General features: G+C 51.6%; 1 protein-coding gene across 2 annotated transcripts in view; it reads right to left on the minus strand.

Moving 5' to 3' along the window:
- Positions 1–14958, minus strand: part of PRKX (protein kinase X-linked) — a 68722-nt gene that overhangs the window by 50251 nt on the left and 3513 nt on the right. The window lies entirely within an intron of this gene.

The raw sequence follows: 14958 nt of genomic DNA on the forward strand, positions 1-14958 counted from the left end.
GAGGATAGATACATGGGTGGATGGATGGATAGATGATAGGTAGATAGATAGATAGATATAGATAGATATGATGGATAGATTTTAGATAGATAGATAGATAGATAGATCAAAATAGGGATGGATGGATAGATAAGATGGATAGATAGGACAGATAGGTAGATAGATATAGACAGGATGGATGGATGATGGATAGGATGGATAGATAGATAAATAGATAGGTAGATAGATATAGGGATGGATGGATAGATAGATAGGATGGATGGATGGATGGATGGATGGACGGACAGACAGATAGATAGATATAGATAGGACAGATAGATAGGATGGATGGATAGATGGATGGATAGATAGATAGATTGATAGATATAGATATAATGGATGGGTGAATGGATGGATGGATGGATAGATAGATATAGATAGGACGGATAGATAGGATGGATGCATAGATAGGATGGATGGATGGATGGATGGATAGATAGATATAGATAGGATGGATGGATAGGATGGATGGATAGATAGATAGATAGATAGATAGATAGACAGATATAGATAGGACGGATAGATAGGATGGATGGATGGATAGATAGATAGATAGATAGATGTAGATAGGATGGATAGATAGGATGGATGGATGGATGGATGGATAGATAGATAGATAGATAGATAGATAGATAGATAGAGATAGGACGGATAGATAGGATAGATAGATAGATAGATAGATAGATAGATAGATAGATATAGATAGGACGGATAGATAGGATGGATAGATAGATAGATAGATAGATAGATAGATAGATAGATAGAGATAGGACGGATAGATAGGATGGATGGATGGATGGATAGATAGATAGATAGATAGATAGATAGATAGATATAGGACAGATAGATAGGATGGATGGATAGATGGATGGATAGATAGATAGATAGATAGATAGATAGATAGATAGATAGATATAATGGATGGGTGAATGGATGGATGGACAGATGGATGGATAGATGGATAGATAGATAGATAGATAGATAGATAGATAGATAGATATAGATAGGATGGATAGATAGGATGGATGGATAGATTGGATGGATGGATGGATGGATGGATGGATAGACAGATAGACAGATATAGATAGGAGTGATGGATAAATAGATATAGATAAATAGGATGGATAGATAGGATGGATGGATGGATAGATAGATAGGTAGGTAGATAGATGCAGATAGGACGGATAGATAGGATAGATAGATAGATAGATAGATAGATAGATAGATAGAGATAGGACGGATAGATAGGATGGATGGATAGATACATACATACATACATAGGCAGACAAATGAGAGACAGAATCTCTCACGCTAAGCCACAGTTTCCTCCACCTTGCCATAAATGACATCTGGGGAGTCCTGAGTACTGTAGAATGTTGAGAAGCATCCCTTTTTTTGCACCCAGCAGATGCTTGTGCCACACCCCCTCCAAACTCCGCTCGTAACAACCAATAGTGGTCGGACATTGCCAAGTGTCCAGGGGGAACGGCAGTGCCCCTAGTTACGAACCCTTGCCATGCAGCAAGCACTGGAGGTAGGACCTTCTGTGGGGCAGGAACCTTCCCCAACCTGCCGTCCACCACAGAAGGCACAAGCTCACAGGGGCTACTGGGGATCTGACATGTGGCCATTGAGACTAGCTGATGAGACCATGGTACTATTGTATTGCATGTGGCTCGTGGCTACCATATTGGACTGCTTTAAAGGTCCACCGTTCACAGGCGCCTGGGTGGCTCAGTGGGTTAAGCATCTGACTTCAGCTCGGGTCATGACGTCGTGGTTCATGAGATCAAGCCCCACGCCAGGCTCTGAGCTATCAGCGCAGATTCTGTGTCTCCCTCCCTCTCTGCCCCTCTGCTGCTCACACTCTGTCTTTCTGTATCAAAAATAAATATTTAAGGATAATAAAGTTCTACCATTCAGCTCACCCGTGTTATGAATACACCCTAGGTCTCTGAACAAAGACAGAGTCAATACAAGGAGGCCAGCTGTTGTTTCCACCGCGGTTCGTATTTCACTGTGTGTCAGACGCTCACACGCCCCTGATGCAGGAAGGCACAATATAAAGGCGGTTCCTGCTTTCACTTAGTTTAGTTACAACCAGGCCGGGCGGGCAGGCAGCAAACATTCGTTATACTAGCAATAATAACGTTGATGAGCTTACTGGGGTTTCCTGAGCTTGTGGAGGCTCTGTGACTGTGTCAGACAGGTGTGGGAGGAAGAAAAGGATGGAACTTACCTTGGGGTCAGGGGTCAGAAAAGACATTCCCTTTCGAGGAAGTCAAGTTTCAAAATGGAAAGAGGAGGGTGGCTCAGGCTGTCCCTTTCGAGGAAGTCAAGTTTCAAAATGGAAAGAGGAGGGTGGCTCAGGCTGGAGGCTGCTTTGCAGGGGGACAGGGAAGAAGTGAAGGAGGCGAGGGAGGAAGGGAAGGAGGTGAGGGAGGAAGGGAAGGGGGTGAGGGAGGAAGGGAAGGGGGTGAGGGAGGAAGGGAAGGGGGTGAGGGAGGAAGGGAAGGGGGTGAGGGAGGAAGGGAAGGGGATGAGGAAGGGAAGGAGGTGAGGGAGGAAGGGAAGGGGGTGAGGGAGAAAGTGAAGTGACAGAGAAAAGGAAAGGGGTGAGGAAGGGAAGGAGGTGAGGGAGGAAGGGAAGGAGGTGAGGGAGGCAGTGAAGGAGGCAGGGGAGGAAGGGAAGGAGCAGATGGAATCAAAGGAAGCCAGTAGGGTGGGCACTTACCCAATATTTGTGTCCTTATAAAGGATAGAAGAGGAGAGACACAGACACAGAGGAGAAGTCACGTGAAGAGGGAGGCAGAGACGGGAAGGACGCGGCCACAAGCTCAGGGACGCCTGGAGCCCCAGAGGCTGGAAGAGGCAGGAAGGACCCTCCCCTGGAGCCTCTGGAGGGAGCACAGCCCTGCCCCACCTGGACCTCAGCAGCTCCGCCCCCAACCCCCGCCCCCCTGCCTGGATCACCGCAACCCTATCCCGCCTGGATCTCAGGCTTCTGGTCTCCACAACCGTGGGAACACAAATTTGTGTGTTCGCAGTGATTTGCTAGGAGAGCCACAGGAAGACACTCCTGGATGTCAGGAGACAAGGACCCCTCAATGGACGTTGCTTTGGACACACGCTCTCCAGTCCAGTGCTCACTCAAGAGAAAGGTCTAGGTTACAGGTGTGCATTTGGGAGCCCACGGCTCTCACCGACCGAAGTCACAAGCATGGCCAAGATCAGCCTTCGATCTTTGAGACTTTTCTTCTTTAATCATTTAAATTTTCAGCAATCCTATTTAAAGCTGCTTCTCTTTTACGGTCACATCCTATTTTCGCTGATGGGAACAGTATCTTCAACTTCTCTAAAAGGGGGACTCCACGTAAGTCTCATGTGTCAAACGTCTCCCGTGTTCCTCGTTTTGTTTTAATCAAGCTTCTCCTGGGTTCCCTGAATGATCAGCTTCTGCTGGGATCACATGTCTTTTCTTATCTTAATGCCTCGCACAGTGCAACCTGCTGATAAACATCAGGTCTGCGGTCTCCCCCCAACTCCACCGCCCCGTTTAAGAGTGAGACGATACCAGAGAGAGCGACTCTGAAAGTTTCCGCAAGGGAGTGCGTGTGGGGAGCGGGGGTGGCTCTCAGAGCGAAAGCATCATCTTGGAGAGCCCAGAAGCCCTGCGTCCCCCCCGCGGTCGTGTTTACCCAGATCCTACTCGGCACTGAACATGTGTTATCAAATCGCTAGCTCCTTCTTGGCACCTTGATTATAATCCTTCCAACACTGACCTTTTCTTAGAGCTATTTGCGTTCGTGCGATTCTTGAAATCCTGTGTTTTCGCCTCCCCCAATGACGCGTTACGGTTCCTTGCACGCAGGACGCGCTAACAACCGCTTTCTCTAAGTAACGCCTCTGTGAAGCGAACTCCAAACCTACGATGCGTTGGGGACATCCAGAGCTGGAAGGAAGCAACGCAGTCGGGTAGGATCCAGCTGTGAGCACCAGTGACCGCGTCGGCTGGTTGGCGGAAGATGTAAGCCACAAATTCAACGCACGTTCTTTGGACACGAGGAGGCGTTTCATGTTCTGAAGAGTCGCCAGATATGCAAATCGCCATGAATCGGTCATTGCATCCGGTGCCCACTCAAGATCCGCTGAGACCCGGTCGTTGGCTTGGAACGGCAGTCGTCAAACGCCCTGATCTCGGGGTTCTTCGGCACCCTGGCAACAGATCAAGGACTCTAAACGATGCTTGCGTTGTTGGCCTGTGGATAGTGGGTGTCACTATCTGCACAGCGTAACCATATCAGCGAGGAAAACAAATATAGAAAACACAAGAGCGAGCTAGTGCACCCCACTGGTGGCCAGAGATGACATCAGCACCCTTCAGGAAGCCTCCGGAAACCACCAGACACTCCCCGGCAAGAGGGAGAGAGAAAAGGTCAAAGGATATTTTCGTGCTATGATGAACAGAGGCGTGACCCCATGCACTTCCCTGAGACGTTCTCAGGGGAGCCCCACGGGTCCCCGGGCCCCACTTGGAAAACTATCTCGGTCTCAACCATGAGCTCCCCATGGCAACCCATCATGCAACCACCAAGGTCCTCCAAGGGGCGTTAAATGGGAGTATTTTGCACACGGCACAGTTCCGCGAACACGACGAAGGTGTATGTTCGGTATCAGTTAGTTTCTGCTCTGCAAAGGACACAAACGTTTCGTTTGTAAGGTTTTACGATGCGCCCTTGTCACCCTGCGGTAACACGTCCGTGGCGATCGTTAAAGGGCCCCACGCACTAAATCCGGGCATTCAGAAAGTCTCGAGCAAACGGCACGCACCCTGACGTATCACAGCCGGATGCAGGATGCCTTCCACGGAGAGTGTTCCCAAGGCTTCCCGCGTCAAAGCACAACCTTTCCTCCGGGACCAAAGGTGCCCCTGGGAGAATGTGATGCAAATACGTCCCCCTCACAACCGTCTCTCAGAGACAATATCCCAATTCCCTCAAGAGTTTTGATATGCCCATTCACCTTGTCTTATCGCCTCCCCCCGTCCCGTGACATGCGCCATCTGTCAAGCAAACGCATCGAACGCGACTGCTCTCCGCACTACGGAGTTATCCATTCCTTCGCCGAATGGCGAATTTTATAAAACTCCTGCTGTATGTTTTCCTACCAGCGTGTGACGTTCAGTACAGTGAATTCGTCTTTCCTGTGCTACCAGTGAAGAAGCCCGGATGCCCAGCCGTGGTATGGGACACCGCTTCGGGAACAAGGACCGTCCAAAGGCACAATTTCCAAGCCACCTTTTGGGGTGGAGCAGGGGGCCGCCTGTTCTGCTGAGGAAGAACCCCGGGCACCCAGCTTTGGAGCCGGACGCTGCTTCCCCATATAATGTGGAGCCGCCCTGTTCGCCAAAATCCAAAGAAGGACAGTATGTCCGAGTGCCCGAAGGGATGTCACCCAATCAGCCAAACCCCTTCCAGCTGCGTATCCTCTACTCAAGACCGTGTGCACACGTCCCGTGCGCTAACGAACGTGAGAAGAAAAACACGCCACAAAAATACCTAACCCAACTTAACAAAAAACAGTAGGTTTTCACCTTTAAAGGTAGGGAATCCCCACCTGCTGATACAAGAGGTAAAGAATCCAGACCACAGAGCCACCTGTCAAAGCTTCCCATTGATGGCTTTGTCACGAACATCGCAAGCTCTGAACGGTGTTCTCAAGTTCACGCCTAGACTCACTCCAGCCGGATGGCAGTGTTACTCAACTGTTTCCTCTTTTGTTTTTTTATTTTAATTTTTTAATGTTTATGTATTTTTGAGAGACAGAGAGAGAGAGAGAGAGAGAGTGCAGGAGGGGCAGAGAGAGAGGGAGACACAGAATCCGAAGCAGGCTCCAGGCTCCGAGCTGTCAGCGCAGAGCCCGACGCGGGGCTCGAACCCACGGACTGTGAGATCATGCCCTGACCCAAAATCAGACGCTTAACTAACTGTGAGCCCCCCCAGATGCCCCTCTACTTTTCCTTGTGAAGGAAGATAAGCCCCCTGGGACTCAGAGCAGCTGTCCTGAGATGCAGCGCATTTGGGGACACGTTTCTGGAGCAGGTGGCCGCTGACTTGTTTTCCTCACACTCCCTTTCGCGGCTTGTGCGACGGGGAAGCAGCAGAGGGTGGTTGATTGTGTGGTGGCAGGAAGCCAGGCCTACGCCAGCCCAAGCTGGGAGGGACACCCAGTGCCCCACGAGAATGCACGGCCCCGTTCAAAGAACCAACGGGCCACGAGCTTCCAAAGAAGCAGACTCTGAGCCCCCCACAGGAGGCGGGGTACCAAGGGGCTGCCCGGAAAGTGGTGTGATTCCAGGAAGGGCTGGGCATTTCTGAGCAATCTTCCCAGCAATCTTCTTGCAGCCCAGAATCGTGATCAAAAGAAGACACTTGGGGTGAGCAGAGAGAACATGAACTCAGAACTGCCAGAAAAATGAGAGCCATCAAGGAATCTGGAAGGAAGAAAGAAAACAACAGATAGAAAAGGAAAGACAAGACAAGCAAACCAAAGAAGTAACAAGAAGAAAGTAGAAACCCATGAAATTAAAAACAGGAAGTCGACTGCAGGGGGCGGGGAATCGAAGAAAAAAGAAGCTGGTTCTTGGAAAAGATCAATACAATGGACACATTGGGCTCTGTTCCCAAAATAAAAGACTGAACTGTTTAAGGATATCGACCAAAGGCCGTTGGCAACCGCGTGGAGGGAACTGGAGGGTATTATGCGACGTGAAATTAGTCAGAGAAAGACAAACGTCATATGACTGCACGATAGGAAGACTTTAAGACACAGAACAGATGAACACAAGGGAAGGGAAACCAAAATCATATAAAAACAGGGAGGGGGACCAAACATAAGAAACTCTTAAATATAGAGAACAAACAGAGGGCTGCTGGAGGGGTTGTGGGAAGGGGGATGGGCTAAATGGGGAAGGGGCATTAAGGAATCTACTCCTGAAATCAGTGTTGCACTACATGCTAACTAACTTGGATGTAAACCAAAAAAATAAAATTAAAAAAAATAATAAATAAATAAGTAGAATCATAAATTAAAAAAAAAAAAAAAAAAAGATACCGACCAAAGACAGAAAAGCCTTCATAAGTAAAATCACCTGACAATATAACTCAACTATTCGGGGACTGGGGAGTCATTACTGATTTTAGGTGTTTTTTTTTTTTTAAGTTTATTTATTATTGAGAGACAGAGAGAGACAGAGCATGAGCACAGGAGGTGCAGAGAGAGGAGACACAGAATCCGAAGCAGGATCCAGGCTCTGAGCTGTCAGAGCAGAGCCCGACGCGGGGGGAGGGGCTCGAACCCATGAACCACGGGAGCACGACCTGAGCCGATATCAAGTGTCAGATGCTTATCCAACGCCTCCACCCAGGCACCCCATTCATTACCGATTTTATTTTTGTACATACACTTGCTTTTTCTTGAAAGTGTAAGGATAACGGGATCCGGGGCCCAGGAAGGGGAAATTCTGGACACGTTACCATCTTAAGCCCTTTCGGTCGGGAGTAATCACTCCCAGCTGGATTTTCCGACTCTGCAGAATGATTTCCTTTGAGGTTGTCCCCAAACATAAGCTGGCCCAGAATCCTCCGGCCGACGGCCCAGCTACACGCCCCCCAGCAGGCACGCCCGGGCACACACACAGTCCTGCCTCTGTCCGCCCTCCGCAGTCCCATCCCGGGGCCCCCGAGCATGACAAAGGCCCTCTTTCTCGGAGCCCCAGCTCTTGCCGGCCACACCCGGCCCCACATGTGCGGGGCCCTTTGTTCCGTGGAGTGGCTCCCGAGATAATGATGCAGCGGGATGAAATCATCCACCAAATTAATCGTCAACCACTTTAAAAGAACTCTCTGGGGGTTGCCCTCCGAACCTCTTTGATGAGCTGCCTCGTCAAGAATATGTCTAAACGAACCACCTCAAGACAAGGACTGTAATTTCCGCACACGAGAGCCGCGCAAGACAATGGGGCAGCGGGTGCGACGGGCGGGCAGCAACTCGTCCATTTCGGCAGGGATCTTGGGGGACGGTGCCCTTCCTCGGCTACTGGCGGAAAGGCCAGTATGAATTTCCACATGTCCCTGAAGTTCCACGCACTGTGGCACAGAACACGCTGCACCCAAGGTGGATGTCTGTCTCAAGCATGGAACCACCCAGGTGGGAGGCGTCCTGGGACGCCCCAGGTCCAGCCTCGGCAGGCTTCCCGCCCTGAGCGGCATGGGAAGCTCCAAGCAGGTCTTGGGGAGCCCACGGGACACCCGAGCTGGAAGGATCGCCCAGAGGGGTCCTACAGGAAACTCCTACACCCGGACACGGTTGACCCGTGGGGCTGGAGGCAGCCCCCCACCCTGAAGAACGTCTCTGCTCGGCCTCGTCCGGGCAGGAGGAGCAGGGAGGCTTCTGCACCCCGGAATGCGCACCACTTACAGCCCTGATACAGCTGCCCTGCTGGGGCGCGTCTCGGAGCTCGGGAGGCTTGAAAGGACAAATCGCTGGCCAACTTCAAATGCATCGGGCGGCTAAGGACCGCGTTGTCTCCTCTTCAAATGGAATCCGAATGCCAGCTGGACTTCCACGTAAGTGCGCTAACGCTGAGGCAGAAATGGCCCATGGGGTCCATCCCACCCGGCACAGACGCGGAGACCCCTACCCACAGGAAGCAGGGGAAGAGGCTCCCGGAATTAGCTCCTTACAGCCTTTCCTCGTGTTGGTGGTGTTACTGTCTCACGAGCTAACTCGGAGAACAGAGCCTGGCAAGTTAAGCCAAAAGAAGTGCCCGTGTTATCAAATCAGTCAAGCAGCTCTAGACTCCTCGCCGACAATCCTGTCTGTCCTCCTGATCTCACGCCTCCAGGTGGACACCAGCTCTGCTTCGGGGATGCCATGTGGCGAGCCTTCCGTCCGGTTCAGAGCTGCGTGTCTTGACTGTGCATCCAGGGCCGGACTGAAGCTTCTAGAAGGGAAGGTGGTGTCACCTCCGCTTTGAGCAACGCCACCACCAAGGCTCCCTTGTAACAGGAGAACTGGTTTTGCTTGCCCAGCGCAGGGGACGGGTCCCACAGAGGTGGCAATTAGTCCAGGCAGAGGAGGGCACAGAGGTAAGATGGTCAATTAACTCAATGAATCCCTTGTCTCTCCACACCCCCCCCCCCCCCCGTCTCTCACTCACACACACCCCACTTAGAACTTCATGCATAGCTAATCAGACCTAGCATTTCTCCTCCTAATGGAAGAGTTTTTATTGTTAATGCGGTTTGTCCATTTAGGGAAGTCAGTGCGGCTGGAGAAGGGGAAGGCCAGGCAGGAGCACAGCCGCCCCACCCCACTCCACTCTCTAAGCGGTGCGACTTAAGCGGGTGCCGGAGACAGAGTAATGCCTTCACCACCAACGTGCTACCTGTCACCCAAATCCCCAGAACGTGTGAATGTTAGTTTACATGGCAGAGGGTAAACTGAGTTTCCCGGTGCTAATTACACACGCTAAGTCATTGACTCGAAATAGGGAGGCGATCCTCGGTGCGATGGGTGAGTCCTTACAAGTGGGAGAGGGAGGCAGGGAAGCAAGGACCGGAGACACAGAACCATGAGACCTGACCCAACTATGCTGCACTAGAAGATGACGAAGGCGTCATGAGCCAAAGAAGGCGGGCAGCATCTAGAAGCTGTAGAAAGCAAGGAACCGGACTCTCCCCCGGAGCCTCCGGAAGGGAACGCAGCCCCGCTCACCCTCGATGTGAACCCAGGGGCACCCGCCTTCAGACTCCTAACCTGCACAGCTGTGGGATTTAAAATATGCGTGTTATTTTAAGCCACTAAGTGTGGAGTGAGTTGTTAGAGCAGTCATGGAAGACTCATGTAGAGACAAGGCTCCCGAGAGTGATCACAATGGGAGAGTAAGCAGAGATGACCTTGCGGTGGGCTTTCTGGGACCCCTCCCCGCACCCCAACTCCCAAACCAGGAGATGGAACAAAGAGGCGGGGCGGGGGTGGCGAAGACTCTTCAGCGGCCTCAACAGAAGCATATGCGGAAGATTCAAGATCTACTGAATGGCACAAGCTCCAAATCCAGACAAATACCACCACCATCCGTCCCTGAAATGACGAGCCTGCACCACGCTTGGGAAGCGATGATGAGGATGATGATGGCCACGATGATGATGGCGATGCTCGCCTTGGTGAGGCGTGCCTACTTCCTACCTGATGCCAAAGGACAGCAGACACTCGTGCTCATGGCTGAAGCCCCGCAGCCCTCCTCAAAGGACACAATAAAACACAACACACACCCACCGCACTACGTGAAAAGTGCATCTGGCGAGTGACCGCCTCGACCACGGAGCGTCCCAGCCCTTCACTGACCCCTGCTCGAGGACCATGTGGGCAAAATGTGGGGATGGAGAGCCAGGTCCACAGGCATCAGGAAACTATACCCCATTTAGTGAATACGGAGCTGGGAATACGGTGCTGGGGAGGCATGGTTTCTGTCCCCGTCACTCAGCCCAGGACCCTAAGCGCCAACCCTAACACACTGTTGGTTCATAAGTGCACTGACCACTCTCTAGTAGTGAAAGAAGAAAGGCAGGGCGAAAGCATGGATGAGGCACTACCACAGGCTACAACGTGGATGACCCCTGAAGGCGTTACACTGAGAGAAAGAAGCCAGCCACATGAGGATTAACCCCGTAGGACTCCACTGATAGGAAGTTCCTGGAACAGGGGTTTCATAGGGACAGAAAACGATTAAGAGGTTAGCAGGGTCTCAAGAAGGGAGACACGAGGGCGTGACTTCTTAATGGGTGTGGGGTTTCGCTTGGGGGCGACGGGAGTGTTGGAAGTAGGGGGTGGTGATGGTTACATACTACTGTGAATAATTTAATGCCACTGAGTTGTACGCTTAAAATTGGTTAAAATGGTGAATTTTATGTTATATCACTATAATAAAAAAATTGTTTCAAAAAAAAAGAATTAGAGGGGCACCCGGGTGGCTCAGTCAGTTGAGCGTCCAACTTGGCCTCAGGTCATGATCTCACAGTTTGTGAGTTCGAGCCCCACGTCGGGCTCTGTGCTGACGGCTCAGAGCCAGGAGCCTGCTTCCGATTCTGTGTCTCCCTCTCTCTGTGTCTCTCTCTCTCAAAAATAAAAAAAAAGGGGCGCCTGGGTGGCTCAGTTGGTTGAGCGTCCGATTTCGACCCAGGTCATGATCTCGCGGTCCGTGGGTTCGAGCCCTGCATCGGGCTCTGTGCTGACAACTCGGAGCCTGGAGCCTGTTTCAGATTCTGTGTCTCCCTCTCTCTCTGACCCTACCCCATTCATGCTCTGTCTGTCTCTGTCTCAAAAATAAATAAACGTTAAAAAAAATTTTTTTTAATTAAAAAAAAAATTAAAAAAAAAAATTTAATGTTTTCCAAAACAAAAAAAAAAAAGAATGAGAAAGTTGGGCTGCCCGACCACATGGCGTGGAAGTCACGGAAGGTGACTTCCCAAGACATGGAGGGACCCAGATTTATGCACCAGGTCCCACAGACATCCCACCAGATGGGGCAGACATTCACCCTTCTCGGTGGAGCGTGAAGGAGGTCCACAGAGCGCCCCAGGAAAGCCCCTGGAACGCACGGCATCCCAGATCCACGAGCGGCACGCAGGGTCCCCGGGAACCAGTAACACCTCTCACCAGCCATCCCTTCCCAAGGACGAAAGAACGCCCACACCCCATGCAGAGTTTTGCTAGACGTGCTACCTGAATGCACAAGGCACCTTGAGGGTTGATGGGTTGTGGTGGCTGTATTTGGAGATGGGGTCTTAAAACAGGGGATTCAGGTAAAAGGAGGTCAGTATCGTGGGCCCTGACCTTGTAGGACAGGTGTCCTCATGAGAAGAGAAGATTAGGACGTAGACACACACAGAGGGAAGGCCATGTAAGGGCACAGAGAGAAGATGGTGTCTACACGCCCAAGAGAGAGGCCTCAAAACAAACCGGTCCCGCCCACACCTGGATCTTGGACTTCCGGGACCTCCGGGACTGTGAAGCAATAAATGTCTGTTGCTGAAGCTGCCCGTCTGCAGTGCTGTTTCTCTAGGCAAACTCAAAGGACAGGGTAAAAAAAAAAAAAAAAAAAAAAAAAAAAAATGTAGTCTATCCATTCCACGAAATATTACTTGATCATAAACAAGAATGAAATACTGAAATATACTACCTATACATACGAAACTCAAAAACATCATGCAAGTGAAAGAAACAAATTAAGAAAGGCCCCATCCTGTATGATTCCATTTACATGAAACGTCCAGAATAGACAAACCCATCAAGACAGAAAGTAGGCGGGTGGTTGCCAAGGGCAGGGCGAAGCAGAGCAAAGAATGATTGCTGAATGCATAGAAGGTGTCCTTCTGGGGCGACGGAACTGTCTAAGAACAAGACAGAAGGGAGGGTTGCATATTGGGAATGTGCCGAATGCTCTCGGGTTTGTTCACTGCAAAATTATCTTATGTCACGTGAATTTCAATTAAAAAGAGTTTCATGAGTGTCGGAAGTGACGAGGACCATGGTGATCATGACAAAGAGGGTACAAAGAGGGAGGATGCAGGCAGGTGTTGAAGGGAAGGTGGGGATGATGGTGTTGGTGATGATGATCGGGTTGGTGGTGGTGGTCGTGAGTCATGGTGAGATGGTCATGATGACGAAAGGGTTGGCAGTGGTGGTCACCATGGCCATGATGATGATGGTCATGATGACGACAGGGTTGGCGGTGGTGGTCACCATGGCCATGATGATGATGGTCATGATGACGACAGGGTTGGCGGTGGTGGTCACCATGGCCATGATGATGATGGTCATGATGACGACAGGGTTGGCGGTGGTGGTCACCATGGCCATGATGATGATGGTCATGATGACGACAGGGTTGGCGGTGGTGGTCACCATGGCCATGATGATGATGGTCATGATGACGACAGGGTTGGCGGTGGTGGTCACCATGGCCATGATGATGATGGTCATGATGACGACAGGGTTGGCGGTGGTGGTCACCATGGCCATGATGATGATGGTCATGATGACGACAGGGTTGGCGGTGGTGGTCACCATGGCCATGATGATGATGGTCATGATGACGACAGGGTTGGCGGTGGTGGTCACCATGGCCATGATCATGATGGTCATGATGACAATAGGGTTGGTGTTGGTGGTCACCATGGCCATGATGATGATGGTGTTGTTGATGATGGTAGTGGTTAACATGACAGAGGAGGTAGGATGTGGGCAGGTGTCAGGGACAAGCATAGACAGAGGTGATGGTGACGTGAATGGTGACGATGTGGTGATCTTCTCTCAAACACGGATGTATCCACAGCCCACCTTGCGTTGCCTGATGCAGCACCAGCTTTCCCATTATTTAACCCAAAAACCTTGGAGTTGAAGTTACTCATAACTTAGTTCTCTAAGTCACTGTTGCAGACGGAATGTCTGTGTCCCCTCCCCCCCTGCAAAATTCACGTCTTTGAGACCTAAATCCCAGTGTGACTGTATTTGGAGACGAAGTTTCTAAGGAAGAAACAAACGTGAAATGAGGTCCTAACGGTGAGGTCCTCATCCAACAGAACCCCTTGTAAGTGTCCCTGTAGGAAGAGACATGGGAGGACGCACCCTGTCCCCACCCCTACCCGTTCAGCTTGCACATGAAGCCCACCTGAGGACACGATGAGAAAATGGCCATCTGCGAAACAGGAAGCAAAGTCTCACCAGAAACCCAATCAGCCCGCATCCTGACCGCAGACCTTCAGGGTCCAGAATTGCCAGAGACCAAGGTCTGCGGTTTAAGCCGCCCACTCTGTGGCAATGTCTCCCAGCGGCTCTACTGGGCTAATACGGTCACTTTCACACAGCAAATCGTCTCAGTTCAACCTCCAAATGGTCCCAGAAGTCGAGCACCCGGTAAGATGTCCCCGATTCTAAACACCACCATCCACCACATCCTCAAGGGTGCATGCTCCCAAGCCTCTGCCCCCGACAAGCCCCAACAAGAACCTCTGAACCCATGGGAGACGTGGTCACAGCTCAAGATCCTGCAGCCCCTCCCCCAGTGCTCACACCCGGCCAGCCCTGCTCTGTGCCTTCCGGTCCCGGCTTGCCCAGCCCCACACCGGCCACAGTGACCTCCTTAGAGCTTCTGGAACACGTGCACGGGGCCCCGAGGTGGCCCTGGGGTTCCAGAGCACATTATGGGTCGGCAGCATCGCTGGGGACTTGTGAGGAATGCAGAGTCACAGGCTCCAGCTCAAGGGAGGGGACCCAGGAAAAATCTCCAGGGCGGGGCCAGCATCGGCCCTGCAGGGGATGGTGACGCGGCCCAAGCCTGAAGACCAGCCACGGTGCCCACGGTCTTGTCCGCAAGGGAGCCCCTGCCTCACCTTCCAGGATTCGATCAAACATCTCCTCCTGGGAACGGCGGACCCCACGGTGCCCTCCACGTGCCAGCATGGCCCGCCCCCGCCTCCGCGTGCCGTGGCCCCGATCCCATGGTGCTGCTCTCTCCTCCCGCCAATGGTACCCACCGTGCACCCGTCTCGGCGCAGCGTAAACTCGAGCTGAGTCGTCTATGACCTCCCATGTCCAGTCTGACCTCCCATGTCTGGAGGCAGGGGCTGGGGGAGGGGGATGGAGGGAGTTACGCACTGACGCAGATCAATGTTTGTGTCCCCGCCGTGCCCCCCAGCATCATGCAATTCACATTTGCTGTTGGGCCTTCGGGACGTGTTTACGATTAGGCGAGGTTGTGACGCTGGGGTCCCCCCGGGGCTGCGATGAGCTCCCTTATAGGAGCTCCCTTATAGGAGCTGCCCTTATAGGGCAGCAGGAGCGGGATTAGGGCCAAG

This window comes from Panthera leo, chromosome Y (genome assembly GCF_018350215.1).
Source record: "Panthera leo isolate Ple1 chromosome Y, P.leo_Ple1_pat1.1, whole genome shotgun sequence".
NCBI lineage: Eukaryota > Metazoa > Chordata > Mammalia > Carnivora > Felidae > Panthera > Panthera leo.